The sequence below is a fragment of the Gossypium hirsutum genome, chromosome D01, assembly GCF_007990345.1.
Source record: "Gossypium hirsutum isolate 1008001.06 chromosome D01, Gossypium_hirsutum_v2.1, whole genome shotgun sequence".
In the NCBI taxonomy this organism is placed as follows: Eukaryota; Viridiplantae; Streptophyta; class Magnoliopsida; order Malvales; family Malvaceae; genus Gossypium; species Gossypium hirsutum.
The window spans coordinates 45,036,465-45,052,002 of NC_053437.1; positions in this window are offsets into that span (position 1 = coordinate 45,036,465).

A 15,538-nucleotide genomic window follows, 5' to 3' on the forward strand; every position below is an offset into this window, starting at 1 on the left:
TTGAGTGTAATTGCATGTAGGAGTATATGTTAGTTTTATGATTTAATGAAACGTGAATATGATATTTTGACTTGACTAGAATATGGTTGTCTAAGGCAATTTTGGTCCATTTCTATTTTTAGTAGGGTGTTGTATTGTTTATTTTTTTTGTGTTTTTGGGGGGAATAAGGCAATGTGGTAGACCTTTAATGATATTTGTCATGATGTTTTGAAAGTTCCGTAGCTTAATTGCCTCTTAGGATTTTGAGAATTGAATGTATTATGCTGATTATCATTTGAACTTATTTTTGATGTTGAACTACTATTACGGCTATTTTAATGTTTTTTGATAATGATATGATAGCATGATGGATTAGTACAAGTTAGAATGATTTTTATGCTTATGTATGTTATATTTTTCTGGTCTGAAGCAGAGGTATTAATATTCATATTGTAAAAATGACACTTTTGTGATTTCAAATGTGTAGAAATCAAAATCGAATTTATATCGAACTATAATGATACAATGCTCGGGAAAAATTATCGATATTTCTGAAAGGTACCGATATTTTCTCATGTTTTGATTTTTAGCGAGAAATAGAATGTTGATTTGTACGATTTTCCAAATGATATCAATACCGTACCAGAAATATCGATACCCATATTCTAGTATCGATACCTACGTGACTTGTGTTAAACTTTGCTAAGTGGTCCTAATGCATGTTTAATTATTATTATAATTTTATTTAAAGTATGTTTGACATGTTCTAATGATGATTGATATATGTTGGACTAAAAATTTATAATATCATTGATAAAGAGGATGATTTCTTAATAATGTGACAATTTATTATGAGTACGATATAAGAAGGTGGTGTGACATCCTAATATTCGGGCTTGGGGACCAAGCCAGGTATAGGGTGCTACAAATCTCCACCTTGAATCATATTTTCTCATGTCTCCTTTTCTGAGACAATCATGAATCTATCTAAACCTTTGCAGGTTACTCACAAAGTCGAAAGCGGTGTTTGAACTTGAAAACTGAACGACCTTTAATAACAGATCCACTGCTTAACCTAAAAGAGTCAAATTTCTTAAATTGTCATTAAGTTGACTCTGACTTTATAATTGTCAGAGAAATTGCTGCTACACTAGTCATAATTGAACCTTGACAAACATATAGACTACCAACCTTTTGACCTCTCATCAAAACAAGAGCTTCATGGGATACCTTAATGTGCCTTGAATCGATAATGATTCTAAACTTTTTCGAGTCCAACATACCCAAGGAGATAAGGTTTTTCTCTACATTAGGCACATGCTTGACACCCAATAGTGTCCATATAATTCCGTCGTGCATCCTAATCTGAATAGTACCAATACCAATTATCTTACTGAGTGAACTATTCCCCATACACAACTCTACCTTCAACTAAACTATATGTGGAGTACCAGTCCCTATATAGGGATACATGTGGAAAGAACACCTTGAATTCAGGATCCACTTGGACATAAACTGAGACCTTTAGGTCGTAGAGACCAACAACCAATCATCACCCTTGTCTTTGATTATATTAGCATCAGTTGCTTCATCCTCATTGCTCTTAGTAGCCCTCCTGTTCTTATTTTGGAGTTTGTAACAATTTACCTTAATGTTACCTTCCTTCTTGCAGTAGCCACATATCTTTTTCTCGATTCCTCATGATACACCCCAAAATCGGGCTAGAAGTTTTAAGGATAAAATTGGGATTTTAACTCTAGTTAGCTTAGGAATCTCGTTAGCATAGTATCTGGAAATGTTTTTGTCTATGGCATTTTTGAAATTAAAACAATTTTGAAAATGATGTTTAAAAGGCTTTCAATTTGAAATAAGGACTGATTTTTAAAAGGGTCTAAATTATGAATTTTTAAAAGGTAATTAAACCAAAATTTAAATTTCACCCTATTTTCCCCCTTCATCTTTATAAAACTCACGTTAGTCTCTTCTCTATATTTTTGTTTTGTCGTCCACTGCATTCCAAAGCTCCTCTCTTTCAATTTTGATTCCAAAACTTAATTGCTTATATTTTTATCATTCCCTAGCCATAAATCTCCATAGTATTTCAAGAAAACATCCAAGAATACCATAGATTTTTCCATTGTTAAATGTTTAGGTCTTTTGGGTTTTGATCAAGCGTATAGTTTTTCAATCAACGTTAGGTTTTTGTCATCTAAGGTAATGATTTGATTCATTATTAGTTATTGATGTTATTTGATTCTTTAATTGAGTTTTAGCCATTATATCGCATGTTTTAAATAAAAATGAAAATTAGGTTGTTAATGGTGGATATCGAGATTTAGGTAAAAATATGGTTTCAAAGTGTTTTTAATTAATTTTTACATGATTAGAAATTTCTAAACTTACTTTAAAGTTTCGTTGAAGATTTCCAACGTTTAATAAATTTTGTGAAAATTGCCATAACATGTTGAAATTTCAATACCATGAATTGGGTAGTTTGATTAGTTTAAAAGTTGAGAATCAGTTACAGGTGAATAATTGGTGAACACAATCAATTTTAGGCAAAAAAAATTAAGTATAGATCGAGATATTTGAGTTTCAAGTTTGTTACTCGAAATTTCAATTTCATGAGGAATATAACTTAAGCTTGCATTTTTAGTCGATTTTGGTGAGTCTTTGGCTGAATGTTAATTATGTTTATTATGTGACTTAATTTGGTGACATCGCCAGATTCAACCATAACGTCCAGGCTGGATTTGGGGTGTTACATTTAGTGGTATCGGAGCTAGGTTACAAACTCGGCTGTGGATTTAGGTTTTAAAACTTGGTTTTTAAACCACTGATTTCTGAATAATTTGAAACATTTTTACTAAATGTGTGGTACACTGAGTCTCTAGCCCAATCTTGTGAAACACCGGCTTCACTTGTGACTGAGACTGGGTCTCATGATCGAGCGGCTAGGGACGACGCACTGTCCAAGCTATGTTAAAGATTCTAGAGAGGGTCACTGGGCCAAATACTGGAGCTAGAGGCCGCGGGTTGGTTACAAAATGACTCCGATCTAACGGAGTTGAGCTTTTCAGCGGTATTACTGGAGTTTCCCTAATGTTGCTGAGTACTAGATAGAGGCCACAGAGACAATTATGGACGACCTAAACTGAACCCCTGAGCAAAAATTAAAGGGTGTTGTATCGTTGCTACGAGATGAGGCATATCAGTGGTGGCTCACTGTTAAGGAGGGCACTCAGCGCTATCGACTGACCTGGGAGTTCTTTAAGATCGCTTTTCAGGGAAAGTATGTGGGTGCGGATATGTGGATGCCGTAGGAGAGAGTTCTTGAATCTAACTTAGGGGACAGATCAGTGGCGAGTATGAGGCTGAGTTTTATGACTGAGCCGCTATGCGCATGGTATGGTGGTGACTGAGTACGAGTGATTGTTCGCTTCGAGAATGGTCTCAGGGATAATTGAGGTTCTGTAACTTTACAGAGGGAGCGAGATTTTGCTGCACTGGTTGATAAGGCGAAGATCGTAGAGGAAGTGAATGCACTGAGCGCCAGAACCGTGATAGAGAGAGGCAGGAATAAGAGGGATTTGAAGCCTTCGAGTTCTGTTCAGAAGCCTAAGAAAAAGGCCGGAGTTGATGGGCAGATCAAAGTTAGGGCTCCTACTGCTGCTACTGGACAGCCGCTGTGTACTGATTGTGGTAGTCGCCATCAGGGCGAGTATTGGAAAAGAACTGGGGCATGTTTGAGGTGCAGTTCTTTAGAGTACCGTATTAGAGAGTGTCTATGGAGGTCCGATTAGATACAAGCTTCGGGCATTGGTATTTGACCACCATCGAGAGCAGTTCTGCAGCCACCGAGAGGCCATGGCCAGGCTAGAGATGGTAATGGTTTGGGCCATGGTCAGATAGCACCGTGCAGAGGTGTTGGACATCCTGAGGCGAGGCAGCCGGCTCTAGTTTATGCTAGACGCCACCAAAAGGATGGTGATGCTCCGGATGTTATTACGGGTACGTTATTTATTTATAATGTACCTTATACTACACTGATAAATATAGGATCCACTCACTCCTATATAGCTTGTATCGTATCTAAAAACGTGGGTATACTGGTTGAGAGCACTATGAGTGAGGTCACTATACTGAGTCCGTTGGGGCAGTCAATAAGGGTTAACAAACTATATAGAGATGTTCCTCTAGAGGTTCAATGAGTTATCTTTTTAGATGATTTGATGGAATTGCCTTTTGGGAAATTTGATCTGATACTGGGAATGGACTGGTTGGTTAAACATCGAGTGAACTTAGATTTTTCTACAAAAAGGGTTATACTGAGAACTACAGAAGACAGCGAGGTATTCATAATTGCGAAGCACCAGAACTACTTATCGAATGTGATTTCAGCATTAAGGGCCCAAAAGTTGGTTCGTAAGGGATGTGAGGCTTATCTGGCTTACATCAGTGTTTCAGATTCTAGGGATTCTTCGGTTAAGAATATCAGGACGGTTAAGGAGTTTCTAGACGCTTTCCTGAAGAGCTACCTGGGTTACCTCCGAATCGTGAAGTAGAGTTTGGGATTGAGTGTAACACCCCAACCCGAGACCGTCACCGGAGTCGAATACGAGGTGTTGACAGACTTTTAAAAAATTTTTCCAGACACTGCCCAGTCTGAGTACTAGTCGCTTCAAAAATCATATCTCGAGTTTCACAACTCGAAAATCAGTTTTGTGATTTTTCCCTGAAACTAGACTCATGTCCCCACCTATATATTTTTTTCTAGAATTTTTGGTCGGGCCAATTAGTACAGTTTATTAGTCAAAGTCTCTCATGTTACAGGGGTCGACTACACTGACCTTTTCCCATTACGACTGGGATATCTCTCTGCACAGGGCTTCAATACTAATGCCGTTTGTTTCTATGGAAACTAGACTCAGAGAGGAATCCATACATATATGGTATGACCCCTAATTATCTCTGGTCAATTTATAGTGAATTTCCAAAGGCGGAACAGTGAATCCAGAAACTGTTCTGGCCCTGTTCCACAAGAACCCGAATATCTCTTCCTGTACTGTTCCTATAATTGTTTCGTTACTTCCATATGAAAGTAGATTCATCAAGGTTCGATTACATAATTTATTCACTATTTAATTCCACTCCTACGAATTTATGTGATTTTTCAATTCTACACCACTGTTGCTGTCAAAATCTGTTTTCAAGATAAACTTTACCTATTTTGTGGTTACCATGGACCAACTAGGGTTTTGCCATACATAGGTCCACATGTGATCATATTTAGCCATTCCAATGGCTGATCATTAGCCCAACACTTCCATTTCAATCCATAGTCACATCGTGAAACCATATATATACATACATAAACACAAATGGTCTAATGCCATACTCCACATCTACAAGCCATTTTCGCATGGCTTTACACACATACATCACAAAGAACTTAAACAACAGGGGGTAGTCCTATACATGCCATATCCAGAGTTCAACTAAAAGAGTACCAAAAGAGCTTGATAGTGTAGATGACTTCGACTTCGCTGATCCCGAATCCGATAGCTAACGAACAAAATCTATAAAACAGAGAGCCAAAGCAACCGGGTAAGCATTTTAAGCTTAGTAAGTCTCAAGTAATGAAATCGGCTTTAACTACAGTATTACATTCACATAGCTAACTAAGTCACTTTAATAACACACATTTTCATAATCATACTTCATCAACATATATACACAAGATATCAACCTTTCTAAAAGCCGAAAATTCGTTAGCCGATCACACGAATACTATTTAAAATGAATCGACTTTTCCAATGCACATGCAAACATACCGTATCGTTCGGGTTGGTCGAGCATATTTATTAAATTAGTTACAGCACAAAACGCTCACATTCAAACCCAAGTTTCTTCGGTATTTAACCGAATACAGCCGCAAACATATTTGCCTTCGGGTCTTAACCCGGACATATGAACTCGCATAATTGCCTTCGGGTCTTAGCCGGATATATCATCCCGCATAATTGCCTTCGGGTCATAGCCCGGATATATCAACTCGCATAATTGCCTTCGGGTCTTAGCCCGGATATATCAACTCGCATAATTGCCTTCGGGTCTTAGCCCGGATATGTCAACTCGCATAATTGCCTTCGGGTCATAACCCGGATATATCAACTCGCATAATTGCCTTCGGGTCTTAGCCCGGATATGTCAACTCGCATAATTGCCTTCGGGTCATAGCCCGGATATATCAACTCGCATAATTGCCTTCGGGTCTTAGCCCGGATATATCAACTCGCATAATTGCCTTCGGGTCTTAGCCCGGATATATTCCAATGTTCATGCACACATATGTCAATAATCATAACACATCCATATCATTTCTTCGTTACTAAGGCTCAAACACAAAACATTTATTAAACCTTTCAAATTTCGGCTCAGTAGCCGCACACAAAGAGCATAATTCCAATTGGCTTTATAACATAGTCTCTAAGCACATTCGACTATCCGTCATAGTATGACTATTCATTTCAATATAATTCAAGTAGGGTCATTACTCGAAGACTTACCTCAAATGTCGTCGAACGACTTCAACGGCTATTCAATTACTTTTTCCTTCCCTTTATCGGATCTAGTTCCCCTTTGCTCTTGAGCTTAAGTTCAACAAAATTTAAAATAGTCATTAATCGACTATTCAAGTATTACTTTCAGAATAATATTATATATATTGATCCGACTTTCACACACATAGATTATAGCAAGCTTTATATTAATCAATAAATAATTCATCGGCAAACTTTCATTAATGTTTACAACAAATCACATATTCACTACGAGCTGTTTTCCTGAGCAGTAGTTACTAAATTACTTATAACTGGAGCTACTAAACTCCAAATCACTTGCCGTTAATTTTCCCTGAATATAGACTCGTATATCTTCCATCCATAAAATTTTCAGAATTTAGGCTTGGCCAATCAATACCAGATTTTTCTTAAAGTTTCCCCTGTTCACTGTTTGACTATTCTGACCACTCTTCACTACGAATCCAATTTCTCACTTTACAGAATTCAAAATGTGTTGTATTTGATCTCATTAGAAACTAGACTCATTAAGGAGTCTAAGCATATAAATTTTATCTTATAATCATTTTTGTACAATTTATAATGATTTTCTAAAAACAGAACAGGGAATCCAGCAGTCATTATGACTCAGCCCCACAATGCTTCAAATATCTCAAGATCGGTAACTCTTTTGTTTTTATAGTTTCTTTTGTAAGAAAATAGACTCTTCAAGCTTTAATGACATAATTCACTCAGCTTCTAATTCAACTCCTATAATTTATGGCGATTTTCCAAAATCACCTTACTGCTGCTGTCCCCAAACAGATTATCACCAAATCAAATACTAACATTAGCATTTCACCTTAATAGCTAGCTTACCAAGTCTTGATTTAACATATAATTCACACATATCACATTCAGCTATATATATATACATTTATCATATTTATTATTAACAAAGTATGCTCATGACAAATTTACTCCCAATCGCATCTCAAAATTCATCAAGCTTAGAACACATTTACTAATTAAATTCGGTAGTTTAATCACTTTACTAACCACTTATACATATAATTCCATTCAACATTATAACCCATTATCACTCATTTAGCCGATTATAGAGAATTAAACATAATATCTCTAGGATATACTCTACATGGCCGAATACACTACATTAATTTCCAACATTACCTAGGTAATTACCTATAGGTTCTTATACCTTAAATTCACACATTTAGCCTTTTAATGCCTATTGATCGATCCTTTGGTCCTAACAAGAACCAATTAACATGCAAGGAACCTAATCATAGAGGAAGAAATTTACATTCTAAATAGGCTCAATCTTTGACCAAATGTACTAGGCTCCTCTAAGCCACTCATCCAAAATCTTTACCCCATTCTAGTCACTCTCCCATTGTTCCATCCTTGCAAAGCCTATAGTTCACTCGGCCACTCAACCCACAACCTATCGAAACTTCATTTCAAACTCATTAGCCGAATATACATATACTTATAATAAGCACATATAACATCTTCTTCAAGACACATTCGGCTATGGCATAATTTCCTTATAAAACCCAATTAATCAATCCACCTTAACCGAAACTTAACTCATACAAAACCTATCTTCAAACCATAAAATAGGTAGAAGTTAAACTAATCATCCAAATGGTGCATAAGTTTTCCAAGAATGACATTGAACTTACCTTACTTTAGGTATCCCCCTTAGCCGAATTTTCTTCCCCAAAGGCTTTTCTTCCTCTTCTTTCTCTAGTTACGGCAATGGAGGAGAAAACATAGGCTAACTTTGGTTTCTCCTCCCACTAACTTGTATTTTATTAACCTTATTCATTATTTCATTTTGTAACATAAACTATTAGCATAAAATAGTTATAATATTATTTAATCCATAACATGGCCGGCCACCCTATTTAACTTGGGTAAATTGACATGCAAAACCACTCCTTTCAATGCATGTACTATTAGACCATTGTAAATTAGCCTCTCACTTTCCAACAAAGTTTCATATAAGTCCAATAAAAAAAATTCACATAAAGATGATCAAATTAATGCATGAGACTTTCACACATGCATTTACTCACATCATAAACACAGAATATAACTTTTAATCATTTATAAGACTCGGTTTAGCAGTCCCGAAACCACTTCCCGACTAGGGTCAGTTTTGGGCTGTCACAACTCTCCCCCACTTAAGAAATTTTCGTCCCCGAAAATCTTACCGGTGAATAGGTTTGGGTATCGTTCTTTCATCGAGCTCTCAGTTTCCCAAGTAGCTTCCTCGATCCCGTGTTTGAGCCATAACACCTTAACTAACGGAACCCTTCTGTTTCGCAACTCTTTTACTTCACGAGCTAGGATACGAATCGGTTCTTCTTCATAACTCAAGTCAGATTGAATTTCAACTTCCGAGGGATTAATCACATGTGACGGATCGGATCTATAACGTCGTAGCATCGAAACATGAAAAACATTGTGAATCCTTTCAAGTTCAGGGGGTAAAATCAATCTATATGCCACTGAACCAATTCTTTCGGATATTTCATACGGCCCAATGAATCTTGGGCTCAACTTGCCCTTACGGCCGAACCTGAGTATCTTTTTCCAAGGTGAAACCTTAAGGAACACTCTGTCTCCCACCTGATACTCGATGTCTTTTCGTTTCAAATCTGCGTACGACTTCTGACGATCCGTGGCTACTTTCAGACTTTCACGGATTACCTTTACTTTCTGTTCAGCATCTTTAATCAAATCAACTCCGAAATTTTACTTTCACCGAGCTCGGTCCAAAACAATGGTGTGCGGCATTTACGACCGTACAAAGCCTCGTAGGGTGCCATCTTAATACTTGATTGAAAACTATTGTTGTAAGCGAATTCAATCAAAGGTAAGTACCGTTCCCATGAACTACTGAACTCGAGGATGCAACATCTCAACATATCCTCAAGTATCTGAATTATCCGCTCGGATTGACCATCGGTTTGTGGATGAAAAGCGGTGCTAAAATGCAGCTTGGTACCCAAAGCTTCTTGCAACTTCTTCCAAAATCGCGAGGTGAATCTCGGATCTCTATCCGACACAATAGAAATCGGTACCCCATGTAATCTCACAATCTGAGAAACATACAATTCAGCTAGTTTATCCAATGAAAAATCCGTATGCACGGGGATGAAATGAGCCGACTTAGTCAGTCTATCAACAATAACCCATATCGCATCCTTCTTACTTGCTGACAAAGGCAGTCCGGACACAAAGTCCATTGTGACTCGATCCCATTTCCACTCGGGTATCATGATCGGCTGGAGTAATCCCGAAGGCACTTGATGTTCCGCTTTCACTTGTTGACATATTAAACATCTCGAAACAAAGTCAGAGATGTCCCGTTTCATACCATGCCACCAAAATTGACGTTTCAAATCGTTGTACATTTTCGTACTCCCCGGGTGAACTGACATTCGGCTACAATGGGCTTCGTTCAGAATCATCGAAATGAGTTCCGAATTCCTTGGAACACACAAACGATTTCTGTACCTCAAACAATCATCATCATCAATTTGAAACTCCGATTCCTCGTTCGGAAAACACTCAGCCCGTTTTGCAACCAATTCATCATCAACTTTCTGAGCTTCACGAATTTGGTGAGTCAATAATGGTTTAGCTTTTAATTCAGCTACTAACACACTGTCTGGTAGAATAGACAAATGCACGTTCATCGCTCGTAAAGCAAACAATGACTTCCGGCTTAAGGCGTCCGCAACCACGTTAGCCTTTCCCGGGTGGTAACCAATGACAAGCTCGTAATCTTTCAACAACTCAAGCCAACGTCTTTGTCGCAGATTCAAGTCTCGTTGAGTCATCAAATATTTGAGACTTTTGTGATCCGAAAATACATGGCACTTCTCACCAAACAGATAATGTCGCCATATTTTTAAAGCAAACACGATGGCAGCTAGTTCGAGATCATGGGTCGGATAATTCCTCTCGTGTGGCTTCAATTGTCTCGACGCATAGGCCACGACTCGACCTTCTTGCATCAATACGCAACCCAACCCAAGTAGGGATGCGTCACTATAGATGACAAACTCTTTACCCGATTCGGGTTGCACCAAAATTGGAGCTTCAGCCAAATGAGTTTTCAGTTGGTCGAAACTTTTCTGACATTTCTCCGTCCACTCGAACTTAACATCCTTTTGAAGTAGCTTCGTCATTGGTGTGGCTATCATCGAGAAACCTTTCACAAATCGTCGGTAATAACCGGCGAGCCCCAAAAAGCTCCGAACTTCAGTAACATTTCTCGGAGGTTTCCAGTCAAGTATGGCTGAAATTTTGTTCGGGTCAACTCGAATACCCGACGCGGATACCACATGACCCAAGAAGCTAACCTCTCTTAACCAGAACTCACACTTACTGAACTTAGCATATAACTGCTTATCCCGTAAAATTTGCAACACTAGTCTCAGGTGCTCAGCATGTTCGGTCTCATCTCTTGAATAGACCAAGATGTCATCAATGAACACAACTACGAACCGATCCAAATATGGTCTGAAGATCCGATTCATCAAATCCATAAATACTGCCGGGGCATTAGTGAGCCCAAACGGCATCACTAAGAATTCGTAGTGACCGTACCTCGTTCTGAAAGCAGTTTTGGGTACGTCTGAATCTCGAATCCGCAACTGATAATAACCCGATCTCAAATCTATTTTTGAGAACACTGAGGCCCCCTTTAGTTGATCAAACAAATCATCGATACGCGGTAGTGGGTATTTATTCTTTATCGTCACTTTATTCAGTTGACGATAGTCAATGCACAACCTCATGGTTCCGTCCTTCTTTTTCACGAACAATACTGGTGCACCCCAAGGTGAGAAACTTGGCCGAGCGAAACCTCTATCCGTCAATTCTTGCAGCTGAGCTTTCAACTCTTTTAACTCAGTTGGTGCCATACGATACGGAGCTATCGAAATCGGCGTAGTCCCAGGTACAAGCTCAATACCAAACTCTACCTCCCGAACAGGTGGTAAACCCGGTAATTCTTCCGGAAAAACATCCGGGTATTCACAAACCACCGGCACAGATTCGGGTTTCTTTTCTAATTCTTTGTCATCAAGCACATATGCAAGGTATGCTTCGCACCCTTTTCTCACATATTTCTGTGCCAACATTGCTGATATTACAGCTGGTATCCCCTCCAAGTCCGCGGACTCAATTCGGACTACTTCGTTATTTGCGCACCTCAAATCAATAGTCTTGCTCTTGCAATTCACAATCGCATCATGCACGGTCAACCAATCCAACCCAAGGATAACATCAAATTCATCAAACGGCAAAAGCATCAAGTCCGCTGGAAAACAGGAACCTCGAATTGCTAGGGGACATTTCTTACACACTTTGTCGACAAGTACATAACGACCCAAGGGATTTGACACCCGAATTACAAACTCAGTAGACTCAATAGGTAAAGTCTTACTGGATGCTAAGGTTTCACATATGTAAGAATGAGTAGAACCGGGGTCAATCAAAGCAATTACATTAGTATCAAAGAGAGTAAAAGTACCGGTAATAACATCAGGCGAAGAAGCATCCTCGCGGGCACGTATAGCATATGCTCTAGCAGGTGCACGAGCCTCGGATCTGGTCGTAGCATCTCTAGATCCTCTCTGACCACCACTAGCATTGCCCATATTTCTAGATGGTCTACCTCGAGCAGTGGTAGCACCCGGTCTCCCACTCTGATTTACATTCTGTTCAGACAGCCTCGGGCAATCTTTAATGAAGTGGTCCGCTGATCCGCACTTGTAACAGGAGCGGTCATGGAATCTACAGCTCCCCAAATGCCATTTACCGCAATGTCGACATTCCGTTCGGCCTCGACGTTCATTCCCAACACTGGCGACTGAAGTGCCTCGTGTACCCACAGGGGGTCGATCACGATCTCGTCTAAAAAGGCCCGAAGTGCTTTTAGACCGGCCCACATCATCTCGAAATTTCTTCGATGCCTGTTGATGAGACTTTCCCGAGAATCTTTTACGAAACTCCCCGGTTCCCACATCAACTTTTTGTTTTTCCTTTCTAAGCTCTTCGGCTTTACAAGCTCGCTCGACAAGTACTACGAACTCTCGTATCTCAAGAATGCCAACGAACATTTTTATATCTTCATTCAGCCCATCTTCGAAGCGTTTACACATAACAGCCTCGGACGAAACACATTCCCGAGCGTATCTACTAAGTCTAACAAATTTTCGCTCGTAATCAGTAACTGACATAGAACCTTGCTTAAGCTCAAGAAATTCCTTCCGTTTTTGATCAACAAATCTCTGACTGATATACTTTTTCCGAAACTCAGTTTGGAAAAACTCCCAAGTTACTTGCTCCCGGGGCACGACAGAAGTCAGAGTACTCCACCAATAGTAGGCAGAATCACGTAGCAAGGAGATAGCACACTTTAGACATTCATCGGGTGTACAAGATAGCTCATCGAGTACCCGGATAGTGTTGTCCAACCAAAATTCAGCTTGCTCGGTATCGTCGCTATCCGTAGCTTTAAATTCAGTAGCCCCATGTTTTCGGATTCGGTCAACTGGGGGCTTATTTGACCTTATTTGGTCAGTTACCGGAGGTATTGTAGGTGCGGGGGTGGTGTTTGTCGGGAATGGAGGTTGTGGAACAGCCGTATTAGTTCGAATGTATTGGTTGAACCAATCATTCATCACGCTATAGAAAGCTTGTCTAGCTTCATCGTTCGGGTTACTCGCATTAGGTTGAGAGTCCACCGGCGCTGTCCCTTGTGCGGGAGCAGGCGCTACACTCTCAAGATCATCAGCTACCGCTCGGTTGGGATCGGGATCCATTACTATAAATAAACACATTTGCAAATGTCAGAAATCACCACACTATCAATTAATCACATAAAATGGCATGTATAGCTAGACCCCAACACATTACGGTAGTCCTAGAATCGACTAAACCGTAGCTCTGATACCACTAAATTGTAACACCCCAACCCGAGACCGTCACCGGAGTCGAATACGAGGTGTTGACAGACTTTTAAAAAATTTTTCCAGACACTGCCCAGTCTGAGTACTAGTCGCTTCAAAAATCATATCTCGAGTTTCACAACTCGAAAATCAGTTTTGTGATTTTTCCCTGAAACTAGACTCATGTCCCCACCTATATATTTTTTTCTAGAATTTTTGGTCGGGCCAATTAGTACAGTTTATTAGTCAAAGTCTCTCATGTTACAGGGGTCGACTACACTGACCTTTTCCCATTACGACTGGGATATCTCTCTGCACAGGGCTTCAATACTAATGCCGTTTGTTTCTATGGAAACTAGACTCAGAGAGGAATCCATACATATATGGTATGACCCCTAATTATCTCTGGTCAATTTATAGTGAATTTCCAAAGGCGGAACAGTGAATCCAGAAACTGTTCTGGCCCTGTTCCACAAGAACCCGAATATCTCTTCCTGTACTGTTCCTATAATTGTTTCGTTACTTCCATATGAAAGTAGATTCATCAAGGTTCGATTACATAATTTATTCACTATTTAATTCCACTCCTACGAATTTATGTGATTTTTCAATTCTACACCACTGTTGCTGTCAAAATCTGTTTTCAAGATAAACTTTACCTATTTTGTGGTTACCATGGACCAACTAGGGTTTTGCCATACATAGGTCCACATGTGATCATATTTAGCCATTCCAATGGCTGATCATTAGCCCAACACTTCCATTTCAATCCATAGTCACATCGTGAAACCATATATATACATACATAAACACAAATGGTCTAATGCCATACTCCACATCTACAAGCCATTTTCGCATGGCTTTACACACATACATCACAAAAGAACTTAAACAACAGGGGGTAGTCCTATACATGCCATATCCAGAGTTCAACTAAAAGAGTACCAAAAGAGCTTGATAGTGTAGATGACTTCGACTTCGCTGATCCCGAATCCGATAGCTAACGAACAAAATCTATAAAACAGAGAGCCAAAGCAACCGGGTAAGCATTTTAAGCTTAGTAAGTCTCAAGTAATGAAATCGGCTTTAACTACAGTATTACATTCACATAGCTAACTAAGTCACTTTAATAACACACATTTTCATAATCATACTTCATCAACATATATACACAAGATATCAACCTTTCTAAAAGCCGAAAATTCGTTAGCCGATCACACGAATACTATTTAAAATGAATCGACTTTTCCAATGCACATGCAAACATACCGTATCGTTCGGGTTGGTCGAGCATATTTATTAAATTAGTTACAGCACAAAACGCTCACATTCAAACCCAAGTTTCTTCGGTATTTAACCGAATACAGCCGCAAACATATTTGCCTTCGGGTCTTAACCCGGACATATGAACTCGCATAATTGCCTTCGGGTCTTAGCCCGGATATATCATCCCGCATAATTGCCTTCGGGTCATAGCCCGGATATATCAACTCGCATAATTGCCTTCGGGTCTTAGCCCGGATATATCAACTCGCATAATTGCCTTCGGGTCTTAGCCCGGATATGTCAACTCGCATAATTGCCTTCGGGTCATAACCCGGATATATCAACTCGCATAATTGCCTTCGGGTCTTAGCCCGGATATGTCAACTCGCATAATTGCCTTCGGGTCATAGCCCGGATATATCAACTCGCATAATTGCCTTCGGGTCTTAGCCCGGATATATCAACTCGCATAATTGCCTTCGGGTCTTAGCCCGGATATATTCCAATGTTCATGCACACATATGTCAATAATCATAACACATCCATATCATTTCTTCGTTACTAAGGCTCAAACACAAAACATTTATTAAACCTTTCAAATTTCGGCTCAGTAGCCGCACACAAAGAGCATAATTCCAATTGGCTTTATAACATAGTCTCTAAGCACATTCGACTATCCGTCATAGTATGACTATTCATTTCAATATAATTCAAGTAGGGTCATTACTCGAAGACTT